This window comes from Crocuta crocuta, unplaced genomic scaffold (assembly GCF_008692635.1).
Source record: "Crocuta crocuta isolate KB4526 unplaced genomic scaffold, BGI_CrCroc_1.0 scaffold127, whole genome shotgun sequence".
NCBI lineage: Eukaryota > Metazoa > Chordata > Mammalia > Carnivora > Hyaenidae > Crocuta > Crocuta crocuta.
The window spans coordinates 13,239,598-13,257,098 of record NW_027532008.1 but is presented as its reverse complement, the minus strand read 5'-3'; the positions used below and the strand labels follow the sequence as shown (position 1 = coordinate 13,257,098).

At 44.3% G+C, this 17,501-nt stretch overlaps 1 protein-coding gene and 1 long non-coding RNA gene across 2 annotated transcripts in view; one reads left to right on the top strand and one right to left on the bottom strand.

Annotated features, from left to right (window-relative positions):
* The window catches only part of LOC144241186 (uncharacterized), a 4,800-nt gene extending 1,619 nt beyond the window's left edge, over positions 1 to 3,181 (bottom strand). The window contains exon 1 of the long non-coding RNA XR_013337984.1: positions 2,292 to 3,181. This is a non-coding gene — a long non-coding RNA (uncharacterized LOC144241186). The remainder of the gene's footprint in view (positions 1 to 2,291) is intronic.
* PRDM2 (PR/SET domain 2) overlaps positions 256 to 17,501 on the top strand; it is a 72,148-nt gene continuing 54,902 nt past the window's right edge. Inside the window, exon 1 of the mRNA XM_077775668.1 lies at positions 256 to 269. The gene's annotated coding sequence lies outside the window, so the exon portion shown is untranslated. The remainder of the gene's footprint in view (positions 270 to 17,501) is intronic.

Here is a 17,501-nt window from a genome sequence, read left to right as displayed (position 1 = left end):
TGGCCAGGGGTCAGAGGAGGTGGGGCCTAGTGGCCCACAGGGAGAAAGATGAATTTCAGTCTTCAGTTGACCCGTTTGAGAGTCGTTTGAGAGTTGAGGCTGTCTGCCCTGTGACTTCAGAGATCACGTTGAGGACAGACTGTTGGTGGCTGAGCGTTGACGTGCTGTGTGTGTTCTGGTAATTCTGGAGTATTTCTCTTATTTTGACCTAGCGTCAGGAATATTTATTGGAACCCTTGCCTCTTCTAAGTGGTCTGGTAAGATTTCAGGTTTGTATTTGCTATATTTAAATACGAGAGTATGCTTGGTTCTGTAAGCCTGTCAGAACCCAAAGGAAACGTTGACAGATCTTAAAGTCTTCTTGTTGTTGTTTTGTTCAATATCAAAATACAGTATACAAAAAAGAGATTGTTTGGATTTTCAACTTTACTTTTCAAAATACGGGTTTGTATTTCTTGTGTCTGAGGACATAATTTTTCTTTTCTGAATTTTGACTTACGAAATCTTAAATGTGTTTGTATAAATAAAATAAATATATTGTTTTCCTCTTCATAAAGGGATGTTATCTGCGTAGCTGTTTTACTACGATGTTGGGTTGGGGAATGTATAACTCCCTAAGACAATAATCGATTCTCTCACTTGCTAACAGTCTTGAAGTTTGTTCAGTAGCTAACAAATCAGGTTGCTCTTAACCTAGATGTTCACCAGCTCATTAGCTATTTAGAAATGTTACATTAGATTTGAGTTAGGAACAGATTCTGTTGTGTTTTTACCTTGTGTGTTTTGCAACAACAAAGGAGTACCCTCCTAAATAAAGAGTTTGTACTGATATTTATTATCTCCGCACAGTTGCTAGTACAGTTAGTAGTCTCAGAAGATTGCAGTGGATGAGCAAGGAAACCTAAGCTCAAGGTCTGGAAGGTAACCTGAAAATGCCCGGTGGGTGCCTTGTAGCCAGTGTTCTGGTTATGCCGTTTGGGTTAGGATTAAATTGAGAAAACGTTTTTCCTCACTCCTTTCCGTGTTTCTTTTTTACTTTGGTTTTATGGAAGTCTTCACTTACTTATAGGAACCCTAATCATTTCAAATATTGTAGGATACCACCATTTCATAAACATGTGACTTACTAAACAGTAGAGAAGCAAACTTCTATATACATTTGGCACTAGAAATAGGTGACTTAAATAAAAAAGCCTGTCCTTCAGCAGGAATAGATTTATTAGCTCATCAGAGTGCCAAAAGGCATCTGTAATGGTTATTTCGACTCATTAAAAGCTTATATATTAGATTAAGGTTTTTTTGGGTTTAGGTATGACTGATGCAAGAAGGAGAATAATAGTACATTGGTTTAAAGATGAGAAAATGTCCGGTTTTAGCCATCCCTGGGGGAGCAAAAAAAACCCAGTGCTTTTTTTCTTTTATTTTAAAGAATTCAGAATATCTTAAATTTGGACTATATAAACTGAGTTCTGCAGAGAATGAAACAAAATAATATCTACTTTCAAGGGCTTTATCTAGATGAGAAGGTATGTTAAAATGAAGAACTATGCTGTTTCTCAGCTGGCATCTCTGATGGAATTCACCTGCATGTAAGAACAAGGACATTGTCCGGGCGCCTGGGTGGCTCAGTCGGTTAAGCATCTGACTTTGGCTCGCTCAGGTCATGATCTCACGGTTCGTGGGTTCAAACCCTGCGTCAGGCTCACAGAGCCTGGAGCCTGTTTCAGATTGTGTCTCCCTCTTTCTCTGACGCTCCCCTGCTCACACTTTCTCTCTCTCAGAAATAAATAAAACATTAAAAAATTAAAAAAAAAACAAGGACATCGTCTAACATAATTGTAGTGCAGAGATCAAAATCGGGAAGCTATTACTGACGCAGTATTTTATTAGCTAATCTATACAGCTTCTCACATTCTGTTGGTTGCTCCATTCATGTCCTTGTAGGAAAAGACTGCTCAGTTGCACTCAGTTATAATGTCTTGTCAGTCTCCTTAGTTTGGACAGTACTTCAGCCTTTATCTTTAATAACCTTTCAGTTTTGAGAGAATTGGGCAGTTATTTTGTAGAATGTCCCACAGTTTGGGCTTTTCTTAGGTCTCATGATTAAATTACAGGTAGGCCTTTTGAGATCTCCAGAAGTGATGCTCTTTTCTGTGCCTTATATGAGGACGCAAATGATGTTGATTTATCTGATTATAAGGATACTATTTTTTCCCTTTGTAATTAATGTTTTATGAGGAGATATTTTGAGACCATGCTAATACTCAATTACACCCCAAACTTACACTTACTAGTTAGTTTTAGCATCTTTTGATGAAGCAGTTATTACTGCACTGATTGCCAAGTGGTGATTTTCTAATTCCATTATTTGTTTTTCATTGATTAGTTGGGATCTACTTTAAGGAAGAGGTTTTCTTCTTAATTACTTGTTCATTCATTTATTTGTATCAGTATGGACTGTTGGATTCCTACTTTATTCAGTGGGTTTTAGGTGGAATTTTACGTGGATTGTTACTCTTGGAACTTTCTGAATAGATGAGTCATTGTGAGAGAAACCAATAAGCCATTCCTTAAATTCTGTTTAGGAATGTGATCTTTCTACTCTGTATTTTTTTTTCCTTCAAGATCTTCTAGGCATAATCAACACGGTGATTGACTATGTCCTCACTACTCACATGGCTGTTAAGAGTTAATGTTTTAGGAGCATAGTACCTGCGAGGTACTCTTAGGAATTTGAAAGTTGTCGGGTACAGAGGGCAAGGCGGTCGGAGTAGGGTGCGCGGACGCCTGCGTCTTCCGTGGCGCCTCTTATCCGGCATTTCCGTGATCTCGTTAGCGGTGCGTTTATAAATGTGCAGTGACATATAGTTCTTCCTTATCATGCTGAACTTGCTCCTGGCATCTGGTCGCTGATAATTAGCTTTCAACACTTCTCTTTCCAAACCACCTGGTTCTCTTAAATGACGCTTCGCATTTCTCATCAGCTCGGATTTCGTGGGCAAAATGGTTCCGTGTTTTATTTCTCCTCCTGCGTGGGCAGTCGTGTTCGCCGCGTCGGCAGTTCAGGGAGTCGGGGTGGACGGCGGTGGCGCCTAGCCGGGTCCGTAGGTCGGTCGGCCTGCGCGGACGCGGGGGAGAGGAGGCGGGCCGCGAAGTGAGGTCCTCCCTCCAGCAGAGGGGCCCTGCCCGCGNGCCCTGCCCTGGGCGCCGGGCCGGGCCGGGCCAGGCCCCGCCACTCCTCTCCCCGCGCCGGGCCGGGCCGGGCCGCGCCGCGCACGATTGCAACACTCGCGGTGGGCGAAGGTCTGGGCGCAGCAGACCTTCTCGAAATTAGGCCAGTAACAAAATGGAAGTTGAAGACCGTGCCGTTCTGTCACTTTTGACTCAACTCTCATAGTTTGATTTTGTTTGACGATGTTTTCAAACAAAAGGCAAAGCGTAGTCACACTTAAAAGGGGGAGGGGATAATTTCTGGGTAGGAAAATAGTTTGGTTGGATGTATCATATTTCCAGCTGGCATTCGGACACGTTGGGATTTTTTTTTTTTTTAATGAGGAATGTTAATGTGAATTTGTGACTCTTTCAAAGAGCTCAGTTTTTGAGTATAAGCCAAGGCACGGTATGCTAGTTTCTTACTAATATAAATTCTTTTTTGCTTTTTTTTCCCTTTTGGCCTGCTTTAGGTCTTACGTAAATTTTTATAGTCCTCAGAACTTAGGAGTTCGCCCTTTACTCAGAACATTGCCAAGTGAGTTGTGGAAGTCCTACCGTAAATAAAATCATAACATAAACCTGATTTTGGAGGAATGTAAAAATGGTATTTGAAAACGTAGGCAAGAGGTTCATTCTGATTTTTTCCATTACATATTCTTTGTATTTCAGAGTGTAATGTGAATACAGCTAACTCATCCCAAGAGACAGTTGCTGAGTCTTTTATTAAATACATGTTTTTTATTTGCTGAATGTTACTTTGTCACTGTTTTAGGTCATTAAATGCTTTGCTCTTGAATCAGATGATCAGGGTCTAGAAAATTTCTAAGTGCTTTTTCTACTGTTTAACCAAGTTTTACACTTTGTGTTGATTTTAGGTTTAGTGAGTAATTGTTTGCAAGCTTTTTACATACCACAGTTCCTTTATTTAGTGTTCTTTTTGTTTGTAAGTAATGCCACCAGCCTCTCCAGGTAAGTTGTGATTTATTTGCAGGGACTGGAATTTGAAGGGGAGGGGAGATCTTTACTTTGCTACTAAGTATAACTAATCATATATTTAAGTATATTCATAGCTTACTAGCAGCTTCTCTCAGGTTTTTCTCTGTTCAGCATACTTTGGTGTGCATATTTAGAACGTTTCATCATTTCCTGCTTGTTTATTTATCCCTAAATTTTTTTTTCTCTTTAGTTGGATGTGGAGGAAAAAACCCCTGAAAATAAACTTTTTATTTTATTAGCGATATGTGAATTTACATATGTTCTTTTTTATACCTGCCTGGATTGCTGGGTTTTCCTATTGAATGAAGTAGTTTGTACTTAACTCTGGGAAGCCTATAATCCACTGAATCTTAGGTTGTAATGAAAACCCTTGCATGACGCTTGCTCTTGGAACTTAACAGCCTGTTTTGAACAACTTACTGGTAGAGTCCTGAAGTTTAGAGAGTTTAAATAATGAGTCAAACTTTTTTTGCTTTTAAGTGAAATACTCTGTGAAAGTGAATTTTATTGCAAAGACCTGCAACAGAACTTTTCATTTTAACTTGGTTCTGTTTAGGTCTTCTTTGTGATCTCAGACATTTAAATATTTTTGCAGGCAGTGATGTCAGAGAGGTAATCGGCATAAATTTCATCCAGTAGCACATTGACTTAGTAGTTCTGAAAGCCAGATGTTGAAGACGCGCAGCTGACAGGTAGACTGACAGTGGCCCTCGCTTCATTTTGGTTACGAGGCCGGCACACAGAAACAAAGGGCTGGATTCTTCAGAGTTCTGGGCCTCGGCTCCTTTGCACGACAGCTGCCGTGCCTACAGCTGTGCACTGCTCGTGGCGCCGTTCAGAATTCATCTCATTGCTGTTGGGTCATGAGGCGTGTTCTGGGCAGTAAAAAGCCCTGCTTCCTTTACAGAGTGGTCTCTTCTTTCTGTCTCTCTACTCATTCATTCATTTATTCCTTCACCTAATGTTTCTTTTTTAAAAAAATTTTTTTAAATGTTAATTTCTGAGAGAAAGAGAGAGCATGAGCAGGGGAGCTGCAGGTAGAGAGGTAGACACAGAATCTGAAGCAGGCTCCAGGCTCTGAGCTGTCAGCCCAGAGCCTGATTCCGGGTTCGAACCCACGAACTGTGAGATCATGACCTGAGCTGAAGTCAGACTCCCATCCGACTGAGCCACCCAGGCACCCCACAACTAATGTTTCTGGAGCCCCTGCTGTGTGTCAGGCACTGTGCGGTTGTATGGTGTGCGCTGGAGAGCAGAAAAGAAGCTGTGGCCTGGAGTCTAGTGGGGGAGAGCAACATTACATCTCTGAGTTGCCGATCAGCGCTTGGATGGTTGGCATGGAACAGGCCCTCAATAAATATTGGTTGATTGGCAAACAAAGACCCACACAAACCTGTAGTGAAGGAACAGTGTCGTGAGAACACAGTTCATATTGTCTCTGATCAGGGAGCGTGCAGTTCTGCCATGGGCCAAAGACGTGCACACATCAGGTATTTTCAGCCCAGAATTTTGGATTCTGAGCTTTGTAATTCAGCCTAACTTCTTACCTATCTGAGCTGTCTGTTAGGAGATTGAGCATGAGAATTTCTTGGATGGGACAGATCACCCTTCGTAGGTAGAGAAGAAGGGAGGGCTTTTAGGTTTTCAGATGTTTCAGTGCTTTTAACTTGAATCGTAGGAAGATTATAATCTGTGAAGTAACCTAGAACGTATTTCGAAGGACTTCCCATCTTCTCGATTTGTACCTTTTGTTACTGTGAGAAGAGATGGAATTTGCGGGTTAGTGGTAAGTAATGACTGTTGTTGGCAAAATAGAGAATGTAATAGCAGAGTCTGTGTTGTTGCCCTGCTGTCTCTCGGCCGCAGACGAGCCTTCCCTGAAGTTCTCTTCCCCTGAGGAGACGATAGCGGCTCCCACAGATGGGCCCAGTGGAAGGAGTGCAGAATGTGGGGCTCCCGGCTTTGGGCCACGTGCGTTACTGGGGAGATCAGGTCACCTTTCTGGGGGCAGCTTCCATCGCTTTCAAAAAGGTGGTCCTAACGGAGCAGGCTTTGTGCTACCCGGCCTGGCGGGGTTGCTGTCACAGAACAGCCGGGCCGGGGCCACCGGCGGCATGTGGCCGACAGGCCGTGTTTCTCCCGGAGGAACTACTGATTTGTGGCTCACGTGGTCAGCCGGCGTTTGTGGAGGGTTCTGTGAGCCCCAGTAAGCAGTGGGCCTCTCCGCTCCTCTTTCCCGTGGGGGGCCTCGCTGTGGCGGGTCCCCCTTGTTCTAGGCCGGCTTCTAACCTTTCTCCTTTGCGTGGTCACAGCACATTAGCGAGAAGGAGGTACTCCTAGCAGCAGATAGTTTGATGCCTATAGCTGGGCTGTAAAGAAGGCCGTTTGTAACAAAACCGGCGATGACTTGGATGAGTGTACGTATAGCTCCTTCAAGTTACTTGAGAGGCTTCGATAATCCTTTGTAAGAACTGTTAATAGTCCCTGAGAAAACCCACTAGTTTCTAGTGTGTGTCTCGGTGACTGGTAGTCATCACAGGACGGTTACATTATAATCAGCTTAAAGGGGAAATCTTTCATGTGCCTCTGTAATCAACATCGTTCAAATAAAAAACCTTGGTACCGGAAGAACGCTTAGTTTTTTGTAGTTGCACATATTTTATATTCTTTCTTCTTCAAAGGTGACAAAGCCCACATACACACTTAAAGTTCGGTTTAGGGCGGTAAGGGAGCCATGTGCAGAGTGACTTGGTCCGAGGCCATTTAAGGAAACAAAGTTAGCGCTGACCTCCTGGTCTGGGCAGCAGGGAAGGAGAAGGGGATTCTCTGGGCTGGTCTCTCCACGTGGCCTCTTTCAAAAGGCCGGCGGGGTGAAAGGGGCGGGGAGGATGTGCGCAGGGGCCTTAGGGGGCTGTCAGCAGGGCAGAGAAGTGGCAGAGGTCTGGAGGGTCTCCCTGATGCGACAGGCATTTGCTACGTCCGGCAGTGCCAAGCGCCCAAGTTACAGCAGAGCACGAGAACCGCCGAGGCCTCTGCTCTCAAGGAACGCACGTCCTAAAGAGCAGAGGCATGACCAGGCCGACAGACGAACACTCTGAGTTTTGTGACGTTTCGTGTGTGTGTGTGAGACACCGCGTGACTGTAGATGGGTAGCCAGGGATGGCCTCAGAGGCTGTGACATGAATGACACAAGGTGGACCCGGTCAAGTTCAGCTCCAGGGAGAGGGACCAAGCTGGATGTTTGGTCAGCAGTTTGGGGAATTTCTTGCTGGGGTTGGTGACGGTGGGGAGGTGGTGAGGTGGGAAGGGGGCGGGTGGATGCATAGAGGGGCCGCCTAGGAACCCGCACAAGTGTTTTCGCGTCATGAAACTCCACTCTATAAATGGACATATTGGCCCTTTTTTTACCAGGCACTGCACTTAGTGGCTGGATCGGTAGGGAAAATGAGAGAGATGAGTAAAACATTCAGGGAGGAGCTTGTCGTCCATCCTGATGTGGCTGTGCAGGTGGGGCTCACTAGGTGTTCCAGTCTGCGTGGTGGGGAGGAGAGTGAGCAGGAGGTCCTGCTGCTGCTCTGCGGTGACCAGCAGAGCACAGCGGAGAAGACTTCGAGGAGGGATATTAAAGAGGGAAGGAGGAAAGACCGGTGCATGAGTTGGGGAAGGAAGACTCAGAGGGACATGGGAGGTCACAGTCACTGCTGGGCAGCAGGTGAAAGACAGATGCAGGAGAGGCTCTGACTGAGCTGTGGAGAGCGCTTACAGGCACCGGGTCTCGGTGCCGCCGCCACGTGCGGTTGTGAGTGCCGGGTAGTGCCGTGCACTCTCCCGTGGGCCTTTCCGCGTCGCCTCTACTTGCGTGGTGTGCGCACCCCCTCCAGGTGAGGAGACCGGCACTTGGCGAGGTTGGGTACCTTGTCCACGCTCATTGCCAGTTGGTGTCAGAGTCAGAACTTGAACCCAGGCTTTCCGTGCCTTTTCTTCTGCAGGATGTGCTGCTTTTTGTCCAGGTCTCCACGGGGCGGGCGGCAGCAGCAGCAGATGTGACAGCACTGGCTCCATTTAATGTTAAAATTAAAGAACACATGTAATAAAAGCTGAGAGAACAGGGGTCCCATAGCAACCGACGGCTCCTTTTGAGGCTCTTTGGCCAAAGCTGAAGGGCAGAGGCCTGCCTGGATGATGGACGTCTGGCCGTGGTGCCTGAAAATGATGGCAGATGGGCCCTGCACCTCGTGGGCATCTGGTAGTGGGCGGTCTTGTGCCCACTTACTTAGAGGGCACTCCTTGGTAGTTCTTATTTGTTTGCAGGTGGGAGCAGGGCACGGACAGTGGGAGGTGGTGACCTTCTGGTGGAAATGTGGCCTCAGCATTAAATGCTTGCGAGCCTGCCGTGTGGAACCCCCCGGTGAGCAGTGTCCTGGTTGGGCCCCACCGTGGCCCTCACTTCTCTGCTGCGTGACGCCTTTGCTGAGCGTTGGGCCCCATCTCTGATGGGTGCGTGCCTGGTTGGGGGATGTTGCTGTTGCCGTGGCCTATTTTTATTTTTTAATTTTAATAAAGAAAAAAATATTTTTAATCTCTAAGTAATCTGTACAGCCAACGTGGGGCTTGAACTGAGCAGCCCTGAGGTCAGGAATTGCTCACTGTTCCAAGTGAGCCAGCCAGGCGCCCCTACAGTGGCCTCTTTTTAAAAGCTTCATACAGTTTTGATAGTTTTTCAGTAGTAGGAGACAGGAAAAAATTGTTTTTTTAATTTCTCATTCTATTACTGCTATGGAGTTGCTCCACATTTAGGTAATAAATTGGTCAGTAGCTTTGTACCTTTGCTGTTTGCTATGTATAACCTTGTTCATAGGGAAATTAGGTGGATTAACTAGAATTCTTCGAAGCATTTTGCACATTTTTCAACTGTAGTTCAGTGGATGAACTTGGAAAAAATTCTGATATATGCGATGATTAAAAACTGCTTCAAACATCATAACTGAGCGTATTTAAGGAAATCTGTGCTTTGTGTGTACTTAGGCTGTTATTCCTCTTACTCTGGGTCTCTTGTCCAGATATAAATTGGAAAGTGAGACTTCATCCAGAAGATAGGTTAGATCATGATTAAGTTTTCTAAAAGGAAAAAAGAAGTAAGACCCTTAATGGAATGAGCTCAAAATAGTTCAGTTGATACTAAAAATTTAGCTGTAATTTGAAAGTAAAAAGCAAAGCAACTTTCTCTTCTTTCCCTAAATTGGAGTACTGGGTTCTTTTTCTGAGTTACAGATTAATTGTTTTTAAAACTGATGGAAACCTCGTTTCCGGACGAGGTGGTTTCACATGCAGGTTTACAGAGGGGCTGCTACACACATGCGCTTAGTAGGATTTCAGAAGGGACTATAGTTTTGTATGTAAAGTTGTCTGCGAAGAAGTAGGAAAGTGGGTAAACACTCCAAGGACACCATGATGCGGGTTACACGTTGGTCTCCAGACAACCTTATGCTGAAGGAAGTGTGTGCCCGTGTGGGTTTCAGATTGGCTGGCACGGGCGCGTGGCACTCGGGCTGTCTGTTTGTTCTAAAGTTTGATTTTATTAATGTTAGTAAGCTGGCTGACACAGTTTAGGGTCCGAATGGAGAAGCAAGAGTTACTTGAAAACACTGCCGATGTTTCTCAAAGTGAAAAAGGTGAATGAATACCGAAAGCAGCTGTTTCTCTTTTTTAAAAAATATTTAAAAATGTTTTATTTATTTCTGAGAGAGAGAGAGAGAGACAGTGTGAGCAGGGGAGGGGCAGAGAGAGAGGGAGATGCAGAATCTGAAACAGGTTCCAGGCTCTGAGCTGTCAGCACAGAGCCCGATGCGGGGCTCGAACCCACGAACCGTGAGATCATGACCTGAGCAGAAGTCAGACACTTTAACCGACTGAGCCACCCAGGCTCCCCCGTTTCTCTTTATTGCCAGTCCGATTCAGCCATGGTCAGACATTACAAGATTTCATGGCCGGAATTCATTCCGTCTGATGTATATTGATTAAGACCTGTCTCGTGATTTGACGCTTAACCCGCACATCCCGTCATTATGTGACGAATTGCTGCTTTCTGTTGATGGTGAGGGTGACGGCAGTTACTCGGTGAGCGTGTGTCACGTGTGCCTGGCGCTGTGCTTGGTGCTTCAGAGATTGCGTCGCTGATGCTCCCAAGAGTGCTGCAAGGACCGGATTCTTCTCTGTAGACGAGGGAACTGGTGCTTGGGTGGGGTGGGGGGTGGGGGTATATGATTGGCCCTAGTGCGCATGGCTTCTACAGTATTTGACTGTGTCTTGCCTAAATCCAGCGTTTGTTCATAATGTTTCTGAGTGGGACAGCTATACTGAACAAGTAGCAGTGTTTTATAAGGCTTTACTGATTAGCCAGGATGTATTTTCACTGCTCACTGTGGAATTGCCCACTTTAATCCTGAATAATAAGGCAGAGTGATTAAGTGAAGCCTTCGGTATTAGAAAGCTACCTTATGGTGAGAACTAATGCCTTCATTATTTTTGCTTTGGGGGTTTATAGACTGAAGAGATTTATTGTGTTCCTTTGAGCCCCTCAAACAGTTTTTAAAAACACTAACATTACATTTTTGTCCCTTGTTAGCTGTTGGTTGTTAAGTTTTGTTTGTTTGTTTTTTTTAATGGCATTTGTTGGTTTGGGCTTCAGATGAATGGGATTCATTCCATTATACTTAAGTTTTACATTATTTTTGAAGTCATTTTAGAAACCACAGGAACAGAGAGAGACATTGCCTTGGCCTAGGTCCCTCTGCAGTGTGGACGGTGGGGGGCGGGGCGGGATCTCTTTTCACTTCTTCTTATTGGTGAGTTCAAGATGATGACATGTTCTGCTTCCTTCTCATACCTGTCAGTGTGCTTTTGTGGAGAATGACAGGCTCTTCCACTGAATGCAGTATAATTTTTAAAAAGTTTCTTAACAGCAGACCACCGGGAAAGGGAAGGGGGAAAAGTTACCGAGAGGGAGGGAGGCAAACCATAAGAGACTCTTAAATACCAAGAACAAGCTGAGGGCTGTTGGGGGTGGCGGAGAGGGGAAAGTGGGTGATGGGCCTGGAGGAGAACACTTGTTGGGATGAGCACTGGGTGTTGTATAAAAGCCGACTTGACCATAAACTGTATTTAAAAAGTTTTCTTACGCCAAATGTTCTGGATCATGAACACGTTTCAGTTTACATCCACGCCAGAAATTAAATTTGGAAGCTGATGGCAAGTGCAGTTCTGATTTGTGGTGGAGTTAAATCATGCTTGTTAGTTTCTTTCAGTCTTACTATGTGACACCAGCAAATGGTAGGGACTTGGTTTTGTTTCTTTGTTTTGTCAAAGTGTTTATTTGAGTTGGGAGGGGAGGTTTTTTGTTTTTTGCTTTTTTAATTTATTAAGAGGAGCTCATTTGAACTGTCCAAAGCAGCGCTTTCTTAAGAGGCTTTGTTTGCTGGTTAAGCGGTTCCTATCCTAATGGCTTGACTCATTCAGGAGGACAAGCATGAAAAGAAACAGGGAGAAAGGAGTTGCCCTAACCTGTCTTTGTGCACTCTTGAGTTTTCCTAATGAGAGGCAGGGGTTGATTTCTTAATTGTAATTATTCCACTGTAGAGTCTGTATAGATGTAAGAATTTTGAAGCTTCTTGAATTTGTAACAAAATGTAATACGGGCTTTTCTACCTGAAGCTTTTTTTTAAAAGGTTGTTTATTTTGAGATCGAGTGAGAGCAGGGAAGGGGCGGAGAGAGAGAGATTGAGAGAATCCCAAGCAGACTCCATGCTGCTAGTGCGGAGTCCTGTCAGTGTGGGGCTCGATCCCATGAACTGAGATCATGACCTGAGCCGAAATCAAGACTCAGATGCTTAACTGACTGAGCCACCCAGGCGCCCCTACCTGAAACTTTTAATAAGAGCATTTATTCTATTGTTCCTTAAAGACTTAGTCTTTTTTAAAAAAATGTTTATTTTTGAGAGAGCGAGCTGGGGAGGGGCAGACAGAATCCCAAGCACACTCTGCACTGTCAGCACAGAGCCAGACTCTTAGGAACCGTGAGATCATGACCTGAGCCAAAATCGAGTTGATACTTAATTAACTGAGCCACCTGGGTGCCCCAAGATTTAGCCTTTAACTGAGGTCCTTAACACCCCACCCCCATGCCTCAGGCACACATGGTAGGACTGGACCGAACCGCTGCTTCGTAATCTGTGCTTTCATTTTCCAGAGGTGTTTTCCTTTCTATTCTTTCCTTTTCTTTGGAAGTTAGAAGGCACCTTTGCTTTGAAAGGTTAAAACTTTGCACATATATTAAGAAAAAAGTCCTGAAGGATTATGGGTAAGAGACTAGAAAGTTCTTAGCTTTCTGAAGCATCTGCTGTATCTATTTCCACTTCCTATTTTTTGTGGTCATGGATTCTGAAATTAAAAAAAATGTTTGATGGAAATTTTCATAGTAAGCTGGTACATGTATAGTTATTTTAAGTATTATACTTTATATTTTAAATTTTTTAAAGATGTTTGTTTACTTTTGAGGTAGAGTGCGAGTAGGAGAGGGGCAGAGGGAGAGGGGTACAGAGGCTCTGATGTGGGCTCCGTGCTGACAGCAGTGAGCCCAGTGTGGGGCTCGAACTCATGAACCATGAAATCATGACCTGAGCCAACTTTGGATGTGCAACAAGTTGAAGGCACCCAGGCTCCACCCCCAATATGTTTTAATATACACAGAATCTTTGAATAGTTTCAGAGGCTAGAGACTTATTCCAGTGATAAAATCATGGTATTGTATGTGTGTGGTATATAAAAATACCAGTATCTAAAAATAAGAGTATGATATCTAAAGTCCTTGCTAATTTGATACTTTAAAAACGTTTGCTTTTTTAGGCTTTGATTAATGTAATCAGTGTCTGAAGGGCCCAAACCTAATTTGTTAGGTTTAATAAATTGATTGTGTGACACCAGTTATGTGTAGTTGCAGAAGATTATCTTTGCTTTGGTTAAAAAGAAAACCAGGCAATGCCTACTTAGGCTAAAATCCCCCCCTCCCCCCCATTAAAGCTGTAGTGATAAACAGTCTTTTCCCCTTGTACTTCAGTCCTTCCTAGTGCTGCAGTCTTTTGTAGGTTTCCTGAGACACCACATGCCACAAAAATGAAGACAGACTGGTTTGTTCACCCGTGCTTAGAACCCTAAAACTAATCGTGCGGTGTTTGAAGTGGCGATACAGTTTAGAATGGGCAACAATGCAATTCTTGTGCCTTTTGTTATTTTTTCCCTACCGTTTGGCTTCTTAGGTTCAGATTTCTTTCTCTTGCCAGTTTGAGGCGTAGAATATGCCTTTTCTGGCTCTGTTGGCTGTATTTTTGTTTTTAACATAAAAGATCTTTAGATCGTGTTTCTCTGTGCAATCAATTGACTGCTGATTTTAGGCAGAACATCTGAGGATCCCTATTAGGACTGAGGGGTGCTCTGCCTCTGGTACCTTCTCTGTGAGATAATAATGCTGGCGTTAGTGTAGACCAAAGTCTCCCTTTCCTCACTCCCGGGGCTGTGCTGCAGGCTCGCGGCCCTGGCTAGCCGCAGCTCTGATCTTGTATACATGGAAGTCTCCTCCTGCGGTTTACACATTGTGGATTGTAATTTCTGTAGGTTTAACAAGGGGGCCAAAGTTACAGTGTCCCTCTGACATTCAAAACAAATAATAAAAGGGAATAACTATAAATCAATCTTGGATTTTTGAACAGGGGGCTTAAAATTCCAAAATTTGTTTGTCTTTAGCAGTTTTATTAGCTGCTCAATATATTGTCACAGGAAGTAGCTTTTCCGTGCGTATGATCATGCAGTTGATAAAAAGATCACATTTGGGTGTGAAGCTTAGTATCTATTAGTAGTTTTGGGGTGCTCTCTCAAAGTAAATAAAAGAATTCAGGACTTAAAAAATGCAAATTGGGGGCACCTGGGTGGCACGGTTGGCTGAGCATCTGACTCTTGATTTCAGCTCAGGTCATGATCTCAGGGTTTGTGGGTTTGAGCTCCGCCTTGGGCTCTGTGCTGATAACTCTGAGCCTGCTTGGGATGCTCTTTCTCGCCCTCTCTGCCCCTTCTCTGCTCACTAGCTTGCGCTCTCTCAAAATAGTAAATAAACATTAAAAAAAAACCCCTTAGAGATGCAAATTGCTGCCTGTGTGTCAAGGTAAATTCAGCTTATGGTTGCAGCAGAGTGTAGAAAATATTAAATCATGAAAAAATGACACTTATCTAACACTCTGGCCCTTTTCAGTTTTAGAGAGACAGGATCCTCTGAATCTCATGGGCAGTTGTCAAAAGTGCATGGAATTGGTAAACTTTGTTTTTACGGTGACTGATTATTGTGGTCCGTCCAACTTAAGGTTCTGTGCTGAAGTACTGGGTGTACTGCTTGGGCTTCCTTAGTGCCTTTGTATTGGATACATCTTGATCAGGGCTTTGCAAACGGATAACCTGCTAAAATGAGCCTGAATTGTGTGTCTCTGTTGTGGGGAGGCGAGAAGGGAAAACTTGCTGACTCAGCTGTACCTTTGAGTTCTGGAAGATGTGCAGCGTGTGGCCTTCATTGTGTCATGCCAGAACATGGCCTTGGAATTAGGGGCCAGATTCACATCCCACCTCCACCAGTTAGTAGCAGTGCGACTAGAGACAGGTTACTCCACATGTTTTGATCCTTAGTTTACCTGTTGGTAAAATGGGGTAAAGATCTGCCTTGCAGGACTGCTGTGAGCATTAACTGAGAGCCTCATAGGAATATGCGTGCACACTGACCTTGGCCCATCCCATTTTAATTGGTGGGAACCGGCACAGTTAGCTCCGAGGTAACTGCCCATGCTTTGGCTTATCATGGCACTTCTGAAAAATATAAAGGATTAGTTCCAGTATCTTTTACTGTGGCTTATTGAAATCCACCTGTTTTGCTTTGGTAACATGAAGTGAATTAAGTCGATTGAAAATTAGGAAAGAGGGAAGATGTTCTTTGGATCTGCAGCTAGGTACACATCCTGGCGCTGGAGATCTCCCCAAGTGGTAGAGACCTGCTCTTCTCTCAAAAGCTGTCTTGTTTTACTGGTTACCCAAACTGGGACACTTGTGGTTACTCAGATTGGTGGATTAGATAACTCCTGGAATTTGATTTGTTGCATGCACCTGGGGAGAGAAGTAAACATGTTTGTTGCCTAAATGAAGTGTTTACTGTTTTCTTCTTGTTCTTCTGTCTTACCTCTCTGTGGTCCTAACCACTCATGCAGGACTACCATGCTGTTAGGACCAGATTTCATGTGGTTGACATTTTGGGTGAATTTTGGGTATGTTTTCTTAAACATTAAATTATCAGACAGCCTTGAAAGTAACTGTGTGGGAGCAATTTCCGTGCCGCACATGACAGATTAGGAAATCTGTCTTTTCATATCTTTCTGGATGTACAGTCAGGAAAAAACAAAAATGTTAAAGAGTCTTTTTTTTTTTTTACAAGTTACCAGTAAAGCCGACAAGGTCTGTTTTAAGGAAACAAATGTCCCGATTTTCTCTGCAGCATTTTTACTGAATAGTCTAAGGAGTTGGAGTATTTTTCAGGGATCACACAGGTGTACCCCTCAATATGTACGTTTGCATAGATTTACAACTGGACTTTGTGACAACATAGATGTCCCTGGGTCTCCAAGTGTCTTTATGTCTCTTTGTGACTACCTGGGGAGAGGGGCCTTTGGTGTTGCCGATTGTCAAAGGGATCTGAGGTTTCTTTCCCAAAAAGTTAAGAACCACTAAGTGAACTGGTATGTTTAGTCAGTTGGTTAGAAGCAATAAAATATCAAGGTTACAGGTTAAAAAAAAAAACACAAAAAACTGAAATGTACCTACAGCTTCCGTGGGAGCGTTACTATATATTTTACTATATATTGATTTGGGAACATTAGCGAGTGTTTGAAGCACTCGGCTCAACCCCTGTCCATATCTGGACACGCACATTTCCATAGTGCTCTCTGGGTGGGATCTGTGAGTCACTGTATAGAACAAATGAACAAAAGAAATGGATGAATTTGGGATTGTTGGTGGAAGCAGAAGGTCATTGTCTTCCTAAGAAGGAACACGTGCTGACAACCTAGACTTGTGGGCGTGGGGTTTCTGTAATTTGTTTAGTAGAATCCACTGTGGGTAATCTCACAGTTGGTTCCATTGAGTCCGTGTCAGGTACTGTGCAAAGTTCTTTTCACGCATTGTCTGATTTACTCTTGATGTCCATAGCAGGTTGTAGTCACTAGTGTGAATCTCAAGTTGTGTGGGTTTGTGCCCTTCAGGAACCTGTTACTCAGTGCGCCGCACCAGCACGGGTGGGGGGTGGGGGGGGACGGGAGAGCCCGTTCTGCTGTCTCAGATTAGTGGGGTCAACTCTTCTGCCAGAGAGATGCGTGGCCTTGGAAGCACAGGAACCTTTTGGGAGCAGGTGAAATGTGATCGGAGAGAGAGGAGTGAGAGCGAGGCCCTTTCTCCCTGCCTTGGATGCTGGCCTAGGGGGCAGCTGTTTAAATTTAAAATCCTTGTCCTTTGTGAGCCCTTCCTCCCTTGCTTCTTTGTTCTGGGGGGGGGGGGCATTATTTTACCCCTGTGTTGGCAAAAGATAGAAGCAGCATCAAGTCAGGATAATGTGGCATAATCCTGGGAACCAGCACTGAGAAGATTGTTTCTGAAAGNGGGAGGCGGCTGAGCCACACAGGGGTCCTTGCTGTACCTGGTCACTGGAGATCTGCATCATCCTGTCTCCCTGTCCCTTGCTTCCCCTTGCCCACCTCTGTGTCCTTCCCTCTTCCCACCTACCTCCTCCCTTCTTTTATTTTTAATGAGATTCAGATTCTCTTGAACGTTTTTTCCCTTCATTTTACTTTGTTTATTTTTTTTAATGTTTTATTTCTTTCAGAGAGAGACAGACAGACAGCCTGAGCAGGGGAGGGTCAGAGCGAGAAGGAGATACAGAATCTGAAACAGGCTCCAGGCTCTGAGCTGTCAGCACAGAGCCCGACGCGGGGCTTGAACCCACGAACCGTGAGATCATGACCTGAGCCAAAGTTGGATGCTTAACTGACTGAGCCACCCAGGCGCCCCACATCTTTTCCCTTCAAAATTTGCTTCTTGTTGACATTAGATAAGCCCTTTCTGCAAAGGGGCTTGGCTTTTCACAAAGTTGAACATAACTTCAATTTTTAAGTTATACATACACACACACACACACACACACACACACACACACCCCC